This window comes from Plecotus auritus (assembly GCF_963455305.1).
Source record: "Plecotus auritus genome assembly, chromosome: 4".
Taxonomy (NCBI): domain Eukaryota; kingdom Metazoa; phylum Chordata; class Mammalia; order Chiroptera; family Vespertilionidae; genus Plecotus; species Plecotus auritus.
Window position 1 is genome coordinate 146187295 of NC_137775.1, and position 20510 is coordinate 146207804.

At 40.9% G+C, this 20510-nt stretch overlaps 1 protein-coding gene and 1 pseudogene across 2 annotated transcripts in view; one reads left to right on the forward strand and one right to left on the reverse strand.

Moving 5' to 3' along the window:
• Positions 1–20510, reverse strand: part of LOC308246853 (POU domain, class 6, transcription factor 2-like) — a gene marked incomplete at both ends in the record, with an annotated part of 128928 nt that overhangs the window by 87676 nt on the left and 20742 nt on the right. The gene's annotated exons all lie outside the window — the stretch shown is intronic.
• Positions 18034–18377, forward strand: LOC308246466 (pancreatic progenitor cell differentiation and proliferation factor-like; annotated as a pseudogene). Its single transcript has one exon. The product of its transcript is annotated as a pancreatic progenitor cell differentiation and proliferation factor-like (transcript).

Below are 20510 nucleotides of genomic sequence, written 5' to 3' on the forward strand. Positions count from 1 at the left end.
CAACTTTCTTTTTCTTCTGTGCCTACACCCACACAGATGAACTTGGCTGGGGAAAACCTCATAACTGTGCTTAGTTGCCTCACTTTAAATACAGAACCATTAACCTCATGTACACAGACCCTTGTTACCACCTAACAAGCCTATGACATTTCCCAGGTCAGTTCACTCTCCCACTCTCTACAAAGACCATTTTACATCTTCTCATTTCTCTTCAGACCTCCAGGACCTCCTTGACCATTATTGCTCTCAGCTGTTGACCTTGATCCTTAGTTCACTGAGAAAGAAGAATCGATCAGAAAAGAACTTCTAGATTGTTTCATTGCTGTAAATACCCATCCACAACATCTATGTTTGTATTTTACCTGCGTATGTTTTGTTCTGATAGATGAGCACACTGAGCTCCTTTCTAAAGAAAACCTCCCACTAGTGCAACAGAGCCTGTGCCTCTCCTGTTCAAGAACATCCCCGATTTATTAAATCAAATTTCCCCTGTCCACAGCAGCTCTATGAACTGCACATAAATACAAAGTTTCAGTTTTCATCTTATAAAACAAAGAAAAACAAAACCTTATCTTAACCCCACATCTTTCCAGCTACCTCACTTTTGCTTCCATTCACAGCAAAATACCTGGAAAGATTTGTCCCTTCCTTCCCTCCTTCCTTCCTTCCTTCCTTCCTTCCTTCCTTCCTTCCTTCCTTCCTTCCTTCCTTCCTTCCTTCCTTCCTTCCTCTCTCTCTCTCTCTCTCTCTCTCTCTCTCTCTCTCTCTCACTCTCTCTCTCTCTCTTTCTCTCTCTCTCCTAACTACTGGATAGCTTTGGAAATTAGCTTTTGCTGCACATTTGAAAATGTTTCTTAATGAATTCAACTTACAATTGCAAGACAGAACCATGCTTATATGCAGAACTTATACTACAATAAACAACTTAGTCAACTAATGTTATTTCCTGAATCATTAGTAATGCCAAGCTGTTCTATTCATTTCTTGTGTTGTCAAATGTTAAAACAAGATCTGCATTCTACAGATATTTGGAATAGGTACATTTTCTAAAATCAAACTGTAGCTACATCAGCATTTTCACATCTTAATAAAAAAAGAAATTTCCTTATTTCAAAATCCATTTAGGTTCCCAATTGAGAAGCCGCCACATAAACTTTCAATTGGAAATGATGACTTTGCAATGCAATGACATAATAAAAGACAAATATCAAGGGAAGAATCCAAAATAATACTAACTGCCTTCTAAGGAATAATATGTGCAATTAAGACTTGTCTATTCTCGATGTCTCCAATGCTTCTTTCGTATCTTTTTTTTAATCCATTTTAAGCACTCTACTTCATCACCACCACTTCACTGAAGCTCTTCCCAAGGGCACTACTTACCTCTAGGTGCTCCAATGTTAATGCTTAGCCCTCCTCTTACTTCACCTACCAAAAGGAGTTGACACAGTTGATCACTCTCTCCTTGAAGCACCTGATTTACTGTGGCTTCTGGATACCCCCTTTTCCTACCTCACTGGCCCCTCTTCTGAGTCTCCTTGGCCAATTTCTCTTCCTTCACAGGAATTCTTTTTTTTTTTTTGGTTTTGTTTCATTAATCCTCACCCAAGGATATTTTTCCCATTGATTTTTACAGAGAGTAGAAAGGAAGGAGGGAGGGAGAGAGAGAGAAAAAGAGAAAGAGAAAAAAAGAGAGAGGAAAACATAGATGTGAGAGATACACATTGATTGGTTGCCTCCCTTATGTGCCCCAACTGGGGCTGGGATTGAACCTGCAACCCAGATACATGCCCTTGATTGGGAATCAAATCCTTGACCCTTCATGCATGGGATGATGCTCTAACTACTGAGCACACTGTCCAGGGTTCTCCACAGGAATTCTTTAATGTTGGGGTTGTCTAGGGCTCAGTGCTTGAACCTCTTTTCTATCTATGCTCAGTCTTTGGATGATCTTATTCAGGCTTAAGGCTTTAAAAACCAGCAGTACAATGATGAACTCTCAAATTTATATCTCCAGCAGGGCTCTTTCTCCAGAACTTGATTACCCAACTGCTCCCTTAACATGTCCTCTCAAACATGTAGTGGTCTCTTAAACATAACTTGTCCAAAGCTAAAATGGTAAAAACAAAAGATATGCTCAAACATGCATAGTCTCTCCCATCTTAATAATTGAGGAACTTCACACTTCTAGTTGTATAGGTCAAAATCATTGGAGATAACTCTGACTCCTCTCTTTTTCTTGCACCCAAAAGCCAATCCATCAGCAGATCCTGTCATCTCTTCCTTCAAAATATATACAGAGTCTGCTTACGTCTCACCATCTCCACTACATCCAGCCTCGTGCAAACCATCATTATCCGATCTGATTTATTGCCTCCTAATTGGACTTCCTGTTTCTGCTCTTGACCATCCACAGTCTGCAGGGTGGGGCAAAAGTAGGTTTATAGTTGTTTTTATGGAAAATAATTCAATAATTAATAAATAATAATACAAGAATAAATTGTGCTTCATGTATTCACAAATGTAAACCTACTTTTGCCCACCTTATATACTCTCTATAGCATCTACAGGGCTTCCTGTTTCATTCAGAGTGATAGTAAGAGTCGTGACAGTGGCCTATGAGACCAAAGATGATCTGGCCCCTGCTTCCTCTCTGACCCCATCTGCTGTGCTCTGTCCTCACCTACTCGGCTCCAGCCTTGCTGCTCTTTCTGCTCTTCCCTGTGGGCTTTACACTTGTCCCCACCTCTGGAGTACACACTTTTCATACATTGGCAGGTTCTTTCCTGATAGGCTTCCTGTTCCAATAGAGATGCCTTCTCTGATCAACCTATGTCAAATAGTGGCCCCTTCTCAGGCACTTTCTTTCCCTTTGACCCCATTTATTATTTCCCCATAGCAGTTATCAATGTTTGATATGCTATATGTTTAAGTGTTTACTTGATTTTTTTTTTATTTGTACATATCTTGGATTCTTGTTCTAGCTCCAAGAATAGTGCTTGACATCTGTAGATGCTCAATACACAGTTGCTGAATGAATGAATGCATGACTTGAAGGATTACTAGGAAAATGGCATCAGAAATCTAACATACAATCTGAAAGAAAGTTCTCCAGATGATAAGGGTCAGTTTGCCATAGACTCCTGTGAGAATCTCGAGTACCCTATGCATCCTTCAGTTTTGCTCTTCTAAGCAGGTATGTCAGAAAGATGGGGCCTACCAAGGGCACACTTGCAGGTTTTCTCTTGGGCTACTCAACCCTTAAATTTGCTGGAATAAACATTTGCATTTCCTACCCTATTCTCTCTCTCTCTCTCTCTCTCTCTCTCTCTCTCTCTCTCTTTCTCTCTCTCCCCCTCCCTCCCCTTTTCTTCTGGCAATTAATAGCTTTCAATGGGAAGTAAAAAAATTGCTTAAATGCATGTGCTCTGAATTTTGGTCAGCACTGGAAACTTCAAGATATATTTTAATGGAAGGTGCTTTTCAAGCAGTTTAAGATTAGATTATAATTTTGGGGAGATTCACCAAAATAGCCACTTCACATTCCCAGACAAGAGTTGGCAAGGACTGCTATAGAAATGTAGGCTGTGAAATAACACTCACACTCTCTGACGTTGCCACCAGGTGATGGCACCAAACGTGGGTTTGGTACTGTTCTGGGTGGCCAGGTGCTTTGCCCACTGGCACCTGGTGAAGGGACACACTGTCTCTATATGACAGAGACACTTTCTGTGGGCTCCTCCAGATTACCCGACCCATTCAGTTCTGCAAATAGTCTCAGGTTCTCTCTAAAACTAGAGCTCAAACATTTGTGGGTATTTTTTCTTCAGATTTGAGAACTCACAATTTCACCGCAACCTCTTCAAACTGTGAGTAGGGTCAAGCACTGGGAAAAACACATTTTTTTAACATTTCCTGACTCTCAAAGTAAGTTGCATAAAAAAGAGAAAGATTACACTTTAAAATGTTTTTTGAACTGTCATTTAATATGTTCTGCAATCTTCAGAAAACAGGTACGTTACTACCGCATTAAGTAGAAAATAAGGTAAATAAAGATTTCCAGCAGCATGCCAGAAGGTTACTTGGGGTTTTTCTGAAAACCCCAAGTGCACTTAAGTAGGGCCACAAGCTTTCAACTTCTGGATCACATGCTATGTGCAGGACACCCAAAAAAAAAGAAGCCGTCAAACCGACAGAAACCTGAAAGTAAATCTTCCATAATTTTTGAAGGTAAAATAACAAGTTTTGCCTCTTCTCCTGAAAACTTATCTATAGTTAGGCTATGTGGTGGAGAGAAAGCAGCATACTTGCTGTGTACAACAGCTTTAAAGGCTTCCTTTGAGAGATCCAGGATGGCAGAAGGTACACTCACCTCCTTCCAGGACCAAACTGGACTTACAACTAAATTATAGAACAATCAACCTGAATAACCAACTGAAGTCTAGCTGACCAGAAGTCTTATAACCAAGGACTCACAGAAGAAGCCACATCGAGACTGGTAGGGAGGGCGGAGACATGAACAGAGCTGACCCCACTCCCACGGGCAGTGGCTGAGGTTCCTGAAGGATAGATCAGTTGCAAAGGTTCCCCTGAGAAGCATGTGGTCTCACCTTGAAGCCAACCTCTCCCCACCCCCACACCCCCTCAGAGCATCAGAGCCAGAGAAGTGCCCACATAACATCTAGCTTTGGAAATCAGCAGGGAAAGTCAGGAGTCTGCTAGAGACACAGGTGCCCTCTTAAAGGGCCAACAAACAAAATCTCATTTGCAGCCACTCATTCTAGGCTCCAGCTAAGGGAAGGCAGAGCGGACTAGAGTTCAGTGAGGAGAGACTGGGGTTTGTGACTCTAGGGAGATAATTAAAAGGATAGTGGCCCAGATACCTGTGCTTAGTTCCTCTCCCATCTTCAAACATCATCTTTCCTGGGTGAAGCACTCTCCATATGGCATCTTGGGAGAAAGCAACAGCTCCATCCTCAGCACTCCTATAGACCCACCTGCCAAGTTTTTGCTCTGCTGAGAAGTCAGCTGCCTGAGCCAGGGTGCAGACTAAGGGGTTGTCAGTGACTAAGTTATATGTCTTTGGGGTGGGGGCCATTACCATCACTATGCCCCAAACCTGACTGGCACCTCCTCTTCCTGGGAGTGCCACTATCCCCATCCTTACGACTACAGAATCTGGGACAGACTGAATGGTGTGACTCTAGGACAGGGGCCATGTCCCCCTCACATGCCTCAGCAGTGCAGAGCCCTCCCTTGACATGGCCAATTCTTGGTCTGTTTGGACCTGATACAATCTGCTGGCCTCACATTGCTGACTCCCTGATCCTCACAGTCAGCCAGCCTGAGAGTCGACCCCAGGCACAAATAGGCCAATAGAAATCAAGACCCAATTACAACAAGAGGGTCCACATAAGGGACATTCCTGTAGTAGCCAGCTCAGTTGATCAAGGTGTACAAACACTCAGTGGGTGGCAGCTAGACTTGGTATAACCTGGGAAATTGCTGAGTGGCTTCAGACCTAGCACTGGCACTGACTTTGAACCTGTATCAGTCTGGTGAACATCACCTGCCCCCTACATGGTGACTCACTGAGACCCTACCTCATGCCACTTGAGCACCACTAGAGGCTCTTCCAGTGACTGAGCCTAACAGGCAGCTAACAGGTGGAGGCAGGCGAAGCAGATCTCAAGGTGCCTTGGGACTTTTGTATTTTTTTTTAGACTCTATTGTCTATATTTCTGCTCTGATCTTTATTTTTCCTTCCCCTCACTTTGGGTTTGTTTGTTGTTCTTTCTCTAGTTTCTTTAAGTGTAAAGTTAGATGGTTTATTTGAGCTTTTTCTTGTTTCTGAGGAAGGCCTGTAATGTTATGAATGTCTTTCTTAGGACTGCTTTCACTGTGTTCTATAGATTTGGGATTGTTGTGTCCTCATTTTCATGTTTCCAGTCAAGGGCATGTACCTGGGTTATAGGTTTGATTCCTGGCCCTGGTCTAGGTGCATGTGGGAGGCAACTAATCAATGTGTCTCTCTCACATTGATGTTTCTCTCTTTCTCTTTCTCTCTCTTCTTCTCTTTCTCCCTTTCCCCCCTCCATCCCTCCCTTCTGCTCTCTCTAAAAATCAATGGCAAGAAATATCCTTGGGTGAGGATTAACAAACAAACAAACAAACAAACAAACAAACAAAAAATACAGACATATAGATCAATGGAACAGAATAGAAAACCAAGAAATAAACACACACCTTTATAGTCAATTAATATTTGACAAAGGAGGCAAGAACATACAATGAGGTAAAGATAGTTGATGCAATAAATAATATTGGAAAAATTGTATGGATAAAAATGTAAAAAATAAAACTAGTTCCACCTTCTTACACAATACACAAGAATAAACTCAAAATGGATTAAATATTTAAATGTTAGATTTGAAACCATAAAAATCCTAGAAAATATAGGCAGTAAAATCTTGGACATTACTCATAGCAATAATTTTTCTGAAACATCTCAGACAAAGGAGACAAAAGAAAAAATAAACAAATGGGACTACATCAAACTAAAAAGTTTTGCACAGCAAAGGAAACCATCAACAAAATGAAAAGACAACCCACTGAATGACAGAACATATTCGCCAATGATACATCTGATAAGGTGTTAATAACCAACATTTATAGAGAACTTATAAAATGTAACACCAAAAATCAGATTAAAAAATGAGCAAAGGACCTGAATAGACACTTCTTCAAAGAGGACATAGAGATGGCCAATAGACATGAAAAGATGCTCAATGTCACTAATTATCAGAGAAATGCAAAGTAAAACTATATTGAGAAATGCAAATTAAAACTGCAACCTCACACCTGTGAGGATGGCTATCATTAATAAATCAACAAACAACAAGTGTTGGTGAAGATGTGGAGGATAGGGAACCCTAGTGCACTGTTGGTGGGAATGCAGACTGGTGCAGCCACTGTGGAAAGCAGTATGGAGTTACCTAAAAAAAATTAAAGATGGAGCAGCCTTATGACCTAGGAATATATCCGAAGAAATCTGAAACACTAATTTGAAAGAATATATGTACCTCTATGTTGATTGCAGTGTTATTTACAATAGCCAACATTTGGAAGCAGCCCAAGCTTCCATCAGTAGATGAGTGGATAAAAAAAGTCATGGTACATTTACACAATGCAATATAACTTGGCCATAAATAAGAAGGAAATCTTACTCTTTGGGACAGTATGAATGGACCTGGAGAGTATTATGCTGAGTGAAATAAGCCAGTCAGAGAAAGACAAGTATCATTTGATTCTACTTATATGTGGAATCTAATGAACAAAATAAACTAAGAAACAGGCTGATAGATACACAGAATAGACTGACAGCTGTCAGAAGGGAGGGGTTTGGGAGATGGGTGAAAAAGGTGAAGGGATTAAGCAAAGAAAATAAAAAGCTTATAGACACAGACAACAGCCTGGTGATTACCAGAGGGAAAGGGGTGTGAGGGGAGGTAGAAGAGGGTAAAGTGGAGATAGATGATGATGGAAGAAGACTTGACTTGGGTTGGTGAACACACAATACAATATACAGATGATGTATTATAGAATTGTACACCTCAAACCTATATAATTTTATTAACCAATGTCATCTCAAAAACTTCATTAAAATCTATATATATAAAGGGCTAATATGCAAAGTGTCCCCTCGGGAGTTTGACCAGGAGACCGGGAGTTTGATTGCTTGCTATGATGTGTGCTGACCATCAGGGAATGAAGGGAGGCCCTGGCCAGCAGCCGGAAGGCCCATTTGGCCCTGATTGCAGGACCCTACCCATGCATGATTTTTGTGCACCGGGCCTCTAGTAAAATAATAAAAGTGACTTTTGATTACTTAATTCATATTTTTATTAGTATTAAGAAGTCTGCTTTGTAGAGCTCATACCTACCTTTATACAGCAACCCTTGATTTATAAGACAAATCAGGGCTGAGTACAGCTGAACACAGGAAAATCACCACATACAAACAGAAAGTAAATTTTATAGTGAGGGCGTCATTAGATGAAAATCTTTTGTCCCTTGTGGTAAGCTGTTGGATTTTTGAGTTTCCTTCAGCCATGAGAAAACTCTAGACTCCCTACGCTTTGGACTATATGCCCATCTCAGGAATGCTGGCAGGTCACATCCTGTCAGGCTCTCTGTGCTTACCAAGAATGCAGAATTGGGTGTCTGAGCAGGGTCTCCAGAGGCAATATGGTCTCCATGAGAACAGACATGTGAGTGGTCAGACTGAATTCAGTCAGCAGAGGAGAGGGGAGAAAGGGAGCAAAACTAAGATTCACTAAGTATTAAGTCCGAGGTACCGAAAGGTGCTTTATCTATGTTATTTAATCCTCATGACAAATTGAGTGTACCATGTAGTATTCCACAGTTGTAGAAAGTCTCCAAATGTTTGTATGTGACTTCAAAGTTTTTACTCTTTCTACTCTAAACTGTGTACCTGAAATTTAGAGAAATTGTTTACATTTAGTGCTTTTTTGTTGTTTTAACAACTGTGTATGGCTTGTATCTCATCTCCAAGAATATTTCGCCTAATACTAAGTAATACCAATTAACAAAATCCTAATTAACAGATAACTACATTGTGGGTGGTATATCTAAAAGGGACACTTTCTCTTAGTTAACATTTCACATTTGAAAATGCAATTCTAAATAAGGATGTTAACTACTCCCTTAAAAATACTTGAATACTTCAGTGCAAACAAATCTTGCACATAATATATAAAAATCCTCTGTTGCATCTGAAATCTGATAAATATTTATTATCAATGCTGTTTGCTTTTAATCGGTTCAGGATATCATTTCTCCAGCTTCTCAGTAGTTAAATAAAAATGGCATTTACATTACAATATTGCTTGCCAACAATCTCATTTTCTGGTTTAGTCAGCAGTCCTTCATGCTTGATTAGTCTTTAATTATACAAATACCTACATATTAAAAAAAGTTTTCTTTTTTCCATACTTTGAGCATGTAATTATTTTCTCTTGCATTCAATAACCTTTAATTTTAGGATTAAGCAACTGATTCCTTTTAGTATGGATGGATCTTTTCAAGTGTTAAAGCAAATTTGGTTATTGTATTATGAGAAAAATTAACTTTGGGAAACCTTTCATCAATGCATTTGGTAGTACTCTGATCAGCTGTTACAGAAAGCATCAGGTATCCGAAAAATAAAACTTATTCTCCTATTTTTTTCCTATTTCTCTGTGTCTCTTTGGTCTAAGAATGTGATAATTTAAGCAATTAAAGCCTGCGATATACCTATTTTTCTCATTTCCATAAATTGGGGCTGAGAGCAGATGCTTTACATTAAAAATATTTCAATACAAAGGCTGTTTATAGTTTTGGTAGGAAACCCCACAAACTATGAACATTTATAATTTTTCTATAATAAATCCACAGAATGTTCAAAAGTATAGGAGCATTTTATTGAGTGAGATAATGTTTCTCTCAACATATCAGCCCAACACTAGGACCAACAGCAATGAGACGTAGAAGTGGTACCTTGCTTTTCAAAACTAACAGTGGAGATGGGTAAATCCTTCATATAGAGTCTGATACAGTGTTGGACACTTATTCCTTATTAGTTTCTTTCTCTATCCTTGGCTACTAAGTCTAGAAAAAACAACTTGTGGGAGTCATCTGAAAGAGAAAACTAATTTGAGAACATCACAGCATGTAATTAGCCACATTTATTATGTAGCATGTTCTAGGTTCTGTGTTAGGTTTGAAGGACATAGAGCTGAGTGACTCACCATGCACTAAAACAAGCCTATGCAGTAAGACAGTCTGTGTTTAAAGTGCACCAAGGAGTTTGTTGTTGTTGTTGTTTTGTTTTTAACTTTCCTCCATCCACAGTTTAATTCAGCTGGAGATAAAGTGTCTTCCTCTCAAACCCAGTTTTTATACAGATGTCTAATGTTTTTTGTTGTTCTACTTTCAGGGATGAGCTCAGAATCTGAGTTTTTCCAGGACCACTAAGCTCTTCTGGCCCAACATCTTTCACTACAAGAGAACCAGTAAAGTGGTTACTGATTCTCCATGAGGGTCATCTCAGCAGCTCACCAGACAGCACAACCTGTCTTTGCACACATCTCGCAGGAAGCTCTAGAATTTGTACCCACTGGTCCTAGTTCTACCACTGTAGGTAATTTATTGTTGTTGGAATACTGTAATAAATAAGACCAAGTCCCTGTGATTATGAAATTTACATTCTACTTGGAAGAAAATAAATAAATAAGCAAATCCATGTCAGGTGGTGATAAGCCCTCTGAAGGATGATAATGGAGAAAAGTAAGAAGAAGGGTGATGGCCCTAGTTGGTTTGGCTCAGTGGATAGAGTGTTGGCCTGTGGACTCAAAGGTCCTGGGTTTGATTCCGATCAAGGGCATATGCCAGGGTTGAAGACTTGATCTCCAGTAGGGGGGCATTCAGGAGGCAGCCAATCAATGGTTCTCTCTCATCACTGATGTTTCTATCTCCCCCTTTCCCTCTCCCTTTCTCTCTGAAATCAATAAAAATATATTTTAAAAAAAGAAAGGTGATGAAACAGAGATACTATATGTACAATTTTTACATAAGATGGTAAGTAAGGGTTCTTTGATGAAGCAAAAGTTAAGCCAAGACCTGAATAAATGAAGTGAGGGAACAAACTAAATATCTATGGGAAATGTTTCCAGGCAGAGGAGACAGTAAGCACAAAGGCCTTAGTATAGAAAGTCAAACGTTGACATAGTATAAACTTATATAACTCAAGCTTCTTGGCCCCTAAGGCTCCTCTCCAAATTCTTCTGGATGTTTCTCTGGTATTTACCTACAGAGAGGTAAATATCTATAATAATAAAAGGGTAATATGCTAATTAGACTGGACATCTTCTGGATGTCATTCCAGATGTTTTTCCTGACAAAGCCAGGGCCGGCGGGAAGCCAGCCTGGGTCCTGGGTGCTGGAGGAAAGCCAGTGCCAGCAGCTGGGGGAAGGAAGGCCTACTCTTGCATGAATTTTTGTGCATCGGGCCTCTAGTATATAGTAGTATATATATGGAGAGAGAGAGAGAGAAACATTGATGTGAGGGAGAATCATTGATTGCTTGCCTCCTGTATATGCCCTGACTGGGAATTGAGCCCATGACCTTTTGGTACACAGGATGATGCTCCAACCAACTGGCCACCTGGCCAGGGCTAGACTTCCTTTATCATAAAAAGTTTTTGTTCTTATCAAAGTCAATTATTGCTTTCCTGTTTGTTTGCTTAGTGTTCTTTGTTTCTATCCATAATTCTCTCCAAAGTCATCACAAGGAAGGCAAAGTTTCTGTTTTCCATAAGGCCAACCATACCAAGCATTCTTAGTTTCTCTCCTGCTCCCTTCCTCCCCCTCCCCCAAGGGACATCCCTCCTGAAGTCCTCCACATTTTTGCCCCAAGATGGACTGGTGGCTTTCTAAGTCCATTGTGTAGCTGTCAGCCTGGGACTTCTTTTTTCTCCCTTCCTCTGGTTAACCTCTGATCTTCTTTTTTTTGGTTTACTTTTTGTCATGGTGGAACGCTTCCTCCAGTAGAGTTGAAGGATACATGACAGATCGATTTGAGATAAATCTTCCAGAGACTCTGCATCTGACTCTAGTTTACACTCACATTTGGTAGATAGCTGGGCAGTATATAAAGTACAAGTTTAAAACCATTTTCCTTCAGAATTTTTAAGGGTTCAAGTTTTGCTATGGAAACCCAATGCTATTCTGATTCTTGATTCCTTGTATTTTACCTATGCCCACCCTATCCCCTCTGGAATTGTTCACAATAATGTGTTAGAGGTGGGTCTTTTTTTCATTTATTAGTTTTGCATTCAGTGACACTTTCAATGAGGTAACAGATTTTGAATCTGGGAAATTTTCTTGAATTAATTCTTTGGTAATGTCATCTGTCTTTTTCTTTCTGTTCTATTAGTTAGAAGTTGGACTTTTTGGATTGATCTGTTATTCTCTCCTGTTTTACTTGTTCTCTGTTGTCCTTTTGTTTTACATTCTGAGGGATTTTCTTTACTTTGTTGTTCTAAACCTTCTATTGAACTTTTATCTCAGCTATAATGAAGTATTTTAACTGTTATCTAAACATTCTTAAAATTGTTTTTTAAATGTTCCTTGTATATAGCACCCACTAATGTGTTTTGTAGATGCAGTGTCTTCTCTATGGATATTCTATAGGATATTAATTTTTAGGGTTTTTGTGGTTGTTAATCCTCACCCAAGGATATTTTTTCCATTGATTCTTTGAGAGAGTGTAAGGGAGGAAGAAAAGGGAGAGAGAGAGAAACATTGATATGAAAGAGACACATCAATTGGTTGCCTCCCACGCTTGCTCCAGGGTAGGGGATTGAACCAGCAACCAAGGTACATGCCCTTGACCGGAAATTGAACCCATGACCCTATGGTGCTCAAGCCAAAGCTCTAACCACTGAGAAACAATGGCCAGGGCAATTTTTAGGTTTTTAATAAAGTTTTTTGCCCTCCTGTGTTGTCCCTGTTTCCTGTGAATTCCTTTTACTCTCCAGTTTATTTTGGTTTCTGATTTCAGACAAAGGAATTCCTTAAATATCTAGTCCTTCTTTGTTGTTATTTTATATATAAGAATAAGGCAGTGACCTGACTATGTTGTTAGAGACCCCAAATATCAATAAATGAGTCTTTCCTCTCTGATTATCTGGGGAGTTTCTTCAGACAAGAATCCCACAACTACCTGGGGGTGGTGGTGAGGTCAACAGGTAGAGGGATGCTTGCTTACTTGAATACCTGTATATGTAATCTGAGTGTCCCAATGAGGGCAGACCTAATCATTAAGGATGTAAACTTTCCCTCCTTGCCATGGTCATTAGTAAGGAGTTCTCCCCAGCATATAGCTATACCTGATGTCTCCAGGTGTAGAGTTTCTCATTCAATTTCTCATGTATACAGCTACTGGAGAGAAAGCTGAGGGTCTAACTATTCATTATGCTGTCACTAACCTATCCCCCTACTTTCAGCAACATGCCTTCCCCTTCTCATTTTCCATGCCTTCCCCTTCTCATTCTCCAACCCCCACGATTTTTGGGGTTCCAATGTTGCCTTGCTTCTCATTGTGTCCCTCTCTCTGGCCCTTGGTATTTAGTTTTTTCAGCTTGGTTAATTCCTCCACCTGCTTTTCCAAATGTTTATTGACATTACTTTTCTGCTGTTGTCTTGTCTCCACTTAAAAAAATTTCTCTTAATGTCATTTTAGTGGGTTTTCAGGAGGATGTAGAAATAAACACACTTATTCAATCTACCTTATTTAATAGAAAGTCCTCCCATTTTTTCTTTTTGAGAATTGAAAATACATTTCCTAATTTTAGTTTTATATTACCTTGTCCACTCTTTAATTCCTCAGATATTAACAATCATCTTCCATTAGTTAATCTTTCACATCTTAAATATACTGTATCTGAACCCATTAACCATTTTTGTGTGTGTATTGCCCCTGAGCCTTAACTAAACTATCTTGAACTAATAAATTGTTTATAATTCTATAGAGCAGGAGTTCTTAAATCTTTTTGATCATCAAAATCGCTGACTTAACCCTAGGGATTCTGATTTTGTAGTTCTTGGCTTGAATAAGGGGAATCTATATTATGAAAAAATCCCCAGGTAATTAAAATGCTTTCTTTGATTTTTTTCTTATGGAAAATAGTAAACATACATATAAAAGAAGACACAATACTATAATTAACTCCCATGGACCCATCACTCAGCTTCAGTAATTGTCAACCCATAGCCAATCTCCTTTCATCTGTACCCCATCCAACCCACCCCACTCATATTATTTTTCCCCTCCCATAGATGTCATTTTAGAAAAATTCCAGACATCTGATCATTTTATTTGTATTTCAGTATGTACCTTCTATAATACTCTTAAAAAAACAACAACTACATACCACTATCACTCCTAATATTATAGTCCCTTAATATCATCTGATATCTAGTCAGTGGTAACATTTCCAATTGTCTCATAAGTTTCATACTCATTTTTTTTTAAATTTCAGAGAGGAAGGAAGAAGGAGAGAGAGATAGAAACATCAATGATGAGTGAGAGTTATTGATTGGCTGCCTCCTGCACACCCCACACTGGGGATCGAACCCATAACCCGAGCATGTGCCCTGACTGATAATTGAACCGTGACCTCCTGTTTCATAGGTTGATGCTCAACCACTGAGTCACATTGGTTGGGCCATACTCTTTCTTTTTCACAGTTTGCTTGAATTGTAATCTAAATAAGGTCCACATAATGAGATTGGGTACTGGGTCTTTGATCTGTAGGTTCAAATCCCTCAGCCCTTCTTCTCCTTTGTCTCCTTCTCCCTTTCTCTCTATCTTATAATTTAGTTGTTGAAGAAATCTCCCATGCTTAATGTGTAGCCATCCTGGCAATGGTGACTGCTTGGAAGCACCCTCTGAGCCCACCTAGGAGAGGCTGGAGCTCCCACCTTGTTTATGAAACTTTGGCCCCCTTCCCCTCAGGTCACCTGAAAACCTTTTAATAACATTGCATTTTTGACTCTTGTTCACCCTGAGATTTAAAAACATCATTAGTTCTACTCGTGTGTGTGTGTGTGCGTGTTGTGTGATATCTTTCCTTCTCCTTACTGAACATCATTTATTAAAAAATGTTTTTAATTTTTAATTTTTTTGTGTGTGATGGAACCTCTCCATTCTAAATTATAATTCTGCTAGCATGGTGTTGGTCACCTCAGCCAGGTTCCTAGAAATATTCCTGCCAGGTTTTTCCAAATGATTTGGAAGAAGGGGATGTCTCCTGTTGCCCTTCATCCAAGGATTTTCTTGTCTCAAGTAGAATCACATTTTGAAAAATGATTAGTTAAGTTGTCCAGTAGAGGGAATACAATGTACTTATAATTATTACTATTTCCATCTTTTCAGTATATTAAGAGGAAACGCAAATGCCTTAGCTTTTGTGGTGTTTAGTGAACTGACATCAGGTGGGGACAGTTTGCATAAATGCTGGAGGTGGCCTATTGAGCATGACAAGTTACCCACATAATTTACTGCCCAAACCAGAACAGTTTTGAGAGTGAAATGCATGCTATTAGTAACTACATTGGACAGCAGACATAGACAGAGACTGCCCAGCTGAAAGGGCATGTGCGGAGACGGGGCTCAAATCCCAGCTGCACCCCTGACAAGCTGGGGACCTCCAGTGAGTTCCAGCTTCTCTGAGCCTGGGTTTCCTCCCTCCTGTAGGTGATGTCAAGGCCTAAGTAGGAAACTCATACACGATGACTAGCACAATACCTGGCACGTGTTAAATGCTCAACAGTATTTTTATTTTTTAAACTGGATCATCATTTTCTACTGGGAGAGTCTATATGCATTTCTCCAGTTACCAGCGGGGTCCAGGCAGCCAGAACACGTCAGGTGAGAGTCTCCAGTATCCAATGGTGGGGTCAGAGGTGCTCCCATGGAGGGAGCCACTGCTGTTTCCCTTGGGCCTACCTGCTTTATAACACTTTTATGCTTTGAAAAATATGATTTACCTCACAGGTGAATCAGATCTACACTCTATTAAGAAGGCTTGCTCCTCTATTATATTCTGAATGTCAAGAACCAACATATGTGTTGAAATGGTGGGGGAAAAGGAAACAGGAGGTTAACTAGAACACAATGGTCCTTATTTTGATGTACAGTTGATGTACATTTCTTCCCAAATGAAAGAAGCTGATTTAAAGCAGTCTAAGTCAAGTCTGCATTTCTCAAAGGCCATTGAGAAGATAGTGTAAAGAATAATGGGGCTAAAATAATTTCCCAGGATTCATAGTCATATAAGACCTGTTTATTTATAGTCCTTACTATGTGCCAGGAATTGTTCTAAATATAAAAATAAATAGGTGACATTTCTTTCATTAGTAATTATCTTTATCAAGTAATTTTGCAAATAAAGTTAGGATGGCCTGATAACAGGCACTTAAATGTTTGTGAAATGAGTAGCTATTCAATGAGAAAGCATCATTTACAACAATTATTGATAGTCCTGGGATACACAGACACATAGTGTCTGTCCCTATGGGGCTTATAATTCAAATAAGATAACAAACTTGTTCAAATTGACTATGAAAAAAAAAAGGCTCAAATTGCACATGCTAATTGCCCAATCAGAAAACAGAGAAATTACTGAGGGCTGGACAAGGGCGGGCACTTTGTGGAAGGAGTAGGAAGTGAAGGAAGTGATGTGGGACCAGTGGTGAGGAGAGCAGGCACTCGTGGCTGTGGGCATAGCAACAGCAGAGCCAGTGGGCTGCACAGGGACATTAGGCACCGACAGAGGCTGAGTACAGTGCAGGGAGGTGGGAGGCAGGGTGGAGAATAAGGCCAGAGTACCCAGATTAAAGGTCAAAAAAGGGCTTTGAGCATGAGGATGATGTGAAAATGTTGTTTAAAAAACATATATATGTTTTTAAATGTTTTTAAATGTTGTTTAAACATATATATATATATATATGTTTTTTAAACAAGATTTTCATATACTTTTATTGATTTCAGAGAGGAAGGGAGAGAGTGGGAAGGACAGAAACATCAATGATGAGAGAGAATCACTGATTGGCTGCTTCCTGCATGCCCCCTACTAGGTGGATATCAAGCCCGAAACCCAGGTGTGTATCCTGACCGGGAATCGAATGGTGACCTCCTGGTTCATAAGTTGATGCTCAATCACTGAGCCACACCAGCTGGGATGAACATCTTTTAGGAAGATTAGCTTGGCAATAGTGTGCAAAGTGGGTTGGATTAGGGAGGAACAAAGTGGGAAGAGCAGGTCAGGGAGGATGGTGCTAGCTCTGCCCTGGGCCGGGACCAACTGGGAGAAATGAGGAAAGTTCTAGGCACCTTGAATGTGAGCTCCTATAGCCCAAGGTTTCTCTGGCCAGGGTCCATGGACCTGGCTGCTGACTTGCAACTCTCAAGTGACAGAGCTTTTCCCTTGATAAATCTTCTAGGAACCTCAATCAGTGTAGGGCCCTGTGCTTCCTTCCGACCATTTTCTCTCTCCTCCTTTCCTTCTCTTTAGAATTATCTACTCATTTTGTGGGACTACATTGTCAGCTTTTAATATATTATTTAATTTCTCAATTTAATAGGTTTGTTAAACTGGTAATTTCATGTGACTTTTCAGATTGGGGATAAAAGAGTACATCTGGTCCAGGGTGTGTGTGTGTGTGTGTGTGTGTGTGTGTGTGTGTGTGTGTAGGGGTAGTGATGGCATTACTGTTTTGTTTCTCTTTGCTTGTTTTTAAAATATGTTTTTATTGATTTCAGAAAGAGGAGGAAGAGAAATAGAAACATTGATGAGAAAGAAACATCATTTTGTTGCCTCCTACTGGGGATCGAGCCTGCAACCCGGGCATGAGCCCTGACCAGGAATTGAGCTGGCGACCTCCTGGTGCTTGAGACAATGCTCAACCAACTGAGCCACAGCGGCAGGGCCTGTTTTGGTTGTTTTTGACTATTTGGCACAGTGTTCAGCGTTTAGGAGCTCATCATCACAGTTAATATGTTGGGACGCTGATAAATTTGCTTCCTGCGCTGTTACATGTCTAGGAGTTCCTGCCTCTGCCTTCCTAAATAGCTGTCTTTCAAGGCAGTGTTTTTCAAATTCTTCTGATGTCACATAGTAAGAAATATATTTTACAATAGAAGCCAATACATACATATATACAAAAACATAGTTACAAATACTTCTGTCTACATGTAGATATATATCTTTCTCTCTCTATATAAAACAGAAGCTTCAAGAGAAAAATGCATAACCTTGACCTCCGCGCATCTCGGTCGTGGTGTGGCCTCCCACTGTCTCCTCTGCAAATGGGCTCCCTGGCCTAGCGCCCCCATTCCTGCCACCCTGATCGCGCGCCGACGTCCACGAGGGGTCTCCGCCGAGGTTTCCACCAGTCCACAGCAAGAGCATGGCAGCCATCCCCCGCAGCGGCTCACTCGTGGCCACCCACGACTACTACGGGCGCCGCCTGGGTTCCACTTCCAGTAACAGCTCCTGTGGAAGTGCCGAGTACCCTGGGGAAGCCATCCCCCACCACCGGGTCTCCCCAAAGCCGACCCGGGTCACTGGTGGGCAAGCTTCCCTTTTGGGAAGTCCACTCTCCCATTCATGGCCACAGTGTTGGAGTCCCCAGAGCACTCGGGATCTCCCCAGGCCTCCAGCAGCATGATCACCTGTGACCTGGCCCGGGAAGCCACAAGGACGCAGCCTGGCGGCCAGCCTGGCAAAGTCAACGCTGGGCCCCCATCCTGAGTGGCCGCCACCGGACTTTCAGAGGTGCTAGGCTCTTTGAGCCCGCCCCCTCCCCCTCCCCCGCCCCCGTCCCTCCCCTTCCCTCTCCTCGCCCCACCTCTTGCAGACTAGGCCGGCTGCAACAAGCAGAAGCAGTTGGGTTCTTTTATATCAAAACAGCAAAACACCAAAAAGGAAGTTGAGAGAGCCCCAGTCTTTACTACCCAAGCCAGCACGCAAGCCTGCCTAACACCCCATAACCATGTGCCTTGCACCAAGTGGAAAATAAATGAGAAGCAGCCAGCATTAAAAAAAAAAAAAAAAAAGCATAGTCTCACTTTTTAATTTTTTTTAAAATTCTGGTTAAAACCACTAAACTAATATAATAACCACTCACAAAATAGTCCATAGAAAGGTCCAGACGGTATTGACTCTTGAGTGCCAAGGCACTTTGTTTTCTGTGATTGCCTACGTCCCTCACTTACAAAACGTTCCATGTTCATTCCTGATGGGACAGAGAGAGGACCGGGGCCTTTTCAGATTGGGGGTAAAAGAGTACATCTAGTCCAGGAATAAATATGTGGAATGTGGGCAACACCTCGTATGACCAAAAAGAAAAGTCTTAGTGCTGCAGAGTCATCTGATGACTATTGATTGGGAATGAGGCCCCCTCCCTGGATCCTCCCCAATCCCCTGGTTTAGGGTGATTCCCCTCAGGGAGGTTTATCTAGTTCCTTGATAAAGCAGAACTGGTTGGAGAAAAGCCCTACATTGCTCCTAAATTTTACCTTTGGAGAATTCCCAATTGAATGTCAGGGGCCATTTTAGGGCCCTTTCTTTATGTCACTAATGAGGAGATGTGTTTTATAAACTGAATCAGTCATGATGAAATATAGCTCGGTGTCAAGGTTGCACATGGCGAAGAATCTGGACTCTCATTTGTTTCTTAAAAAAAAAAAAAAAAGTGTCCTTCACCCATCTTACCCCAAACACGAGGTATGGTATACAGTGGTGCTTATTTAAGCAGTAGGATACCAGGACCAGACCTCCCTGGGAACTCCATACTACAGCATAGGTTTTTGCCCCCCTGTGTGACACTCCAGATTATTTCAATCCTTGCCCCAGCTGTAGAGTCATTTTGGCAAGGAGATTTTTCTAAAGGTTTTCTCTCAATGCTTAGAGCCAAAGGTTTTGTCCTCTGACCTTTTGATTCTCGTTCTGCATCTGTAATCAATGTCAGGTCACTGAGAGCAAAACTAAAAGGAAGTTAAGTGGGAAAAAAAAAAACAAAACCCCAAAGCAGAACGTCCTACAAGCACAAAGCCCCAAGCCTGCCCAGTCAAGTTTTAGAAGCTCACCATTTTGAAATAGTATGGTCGCTTGGATAAGAGAATATTTCCTCCCCCCACCCCATTTGTTTGGTGCCTGATTTGTTTCTAGTTGCAGCAGGGAGGTCAGAGCAAGCCAAGAAAATGAATGGAGCCAGCCTCCTGCCAGGCTGCCTGGAGCGGGCGGGTGTTACGGATCAGCTAAAGCCAGCTCCCTTTCCCGGGCCAGGCCGATGTAACTCACTGGAGTGGCAAATTACATCAGACCTACAGCTGTAACCCGACATTATGATTAATTTGATCAGTAATTTCTCCTGTTTTTCATTTTAATCGGTGTGACTATTCTGCTGTGGCAGGTCTTTCAGATCTAATTAAGATAAATATCCCAGTAAAAGACTTGGCAGACTTTCCGAGTCAAATCCAGGCATCAAGTGTGAAGACCTGCAGCCCCAGTCAATCACTCTGGGGGAGGGCTGGCGCTGCTCTCAGCAATCACCCACTCACACTTAAGCAAATTCATAATCTCCAGCACTGTTTAGTCATTCTCTCAAAACATGTCCCGGGCAAAAAAGGAAAGCCCCAGACAATGTCATTCCTCCCCCCGTGCTCATACTCCGCTGATTTGCCCAAACTACATGGACAACCCTATAAGTGGACACTTTACAGAATCCCTGAGTTCGTGTTTCTAAAAAAGATTCTAAATAATTCCGTGCATATGTATATCTCAAATAAACATAAATATGTGTACACTCAAATATGGAACACAGATACCTATAAGTATGAAGATTTAAAGTCCACATACACATATATAGTCTGACCTTTTAAT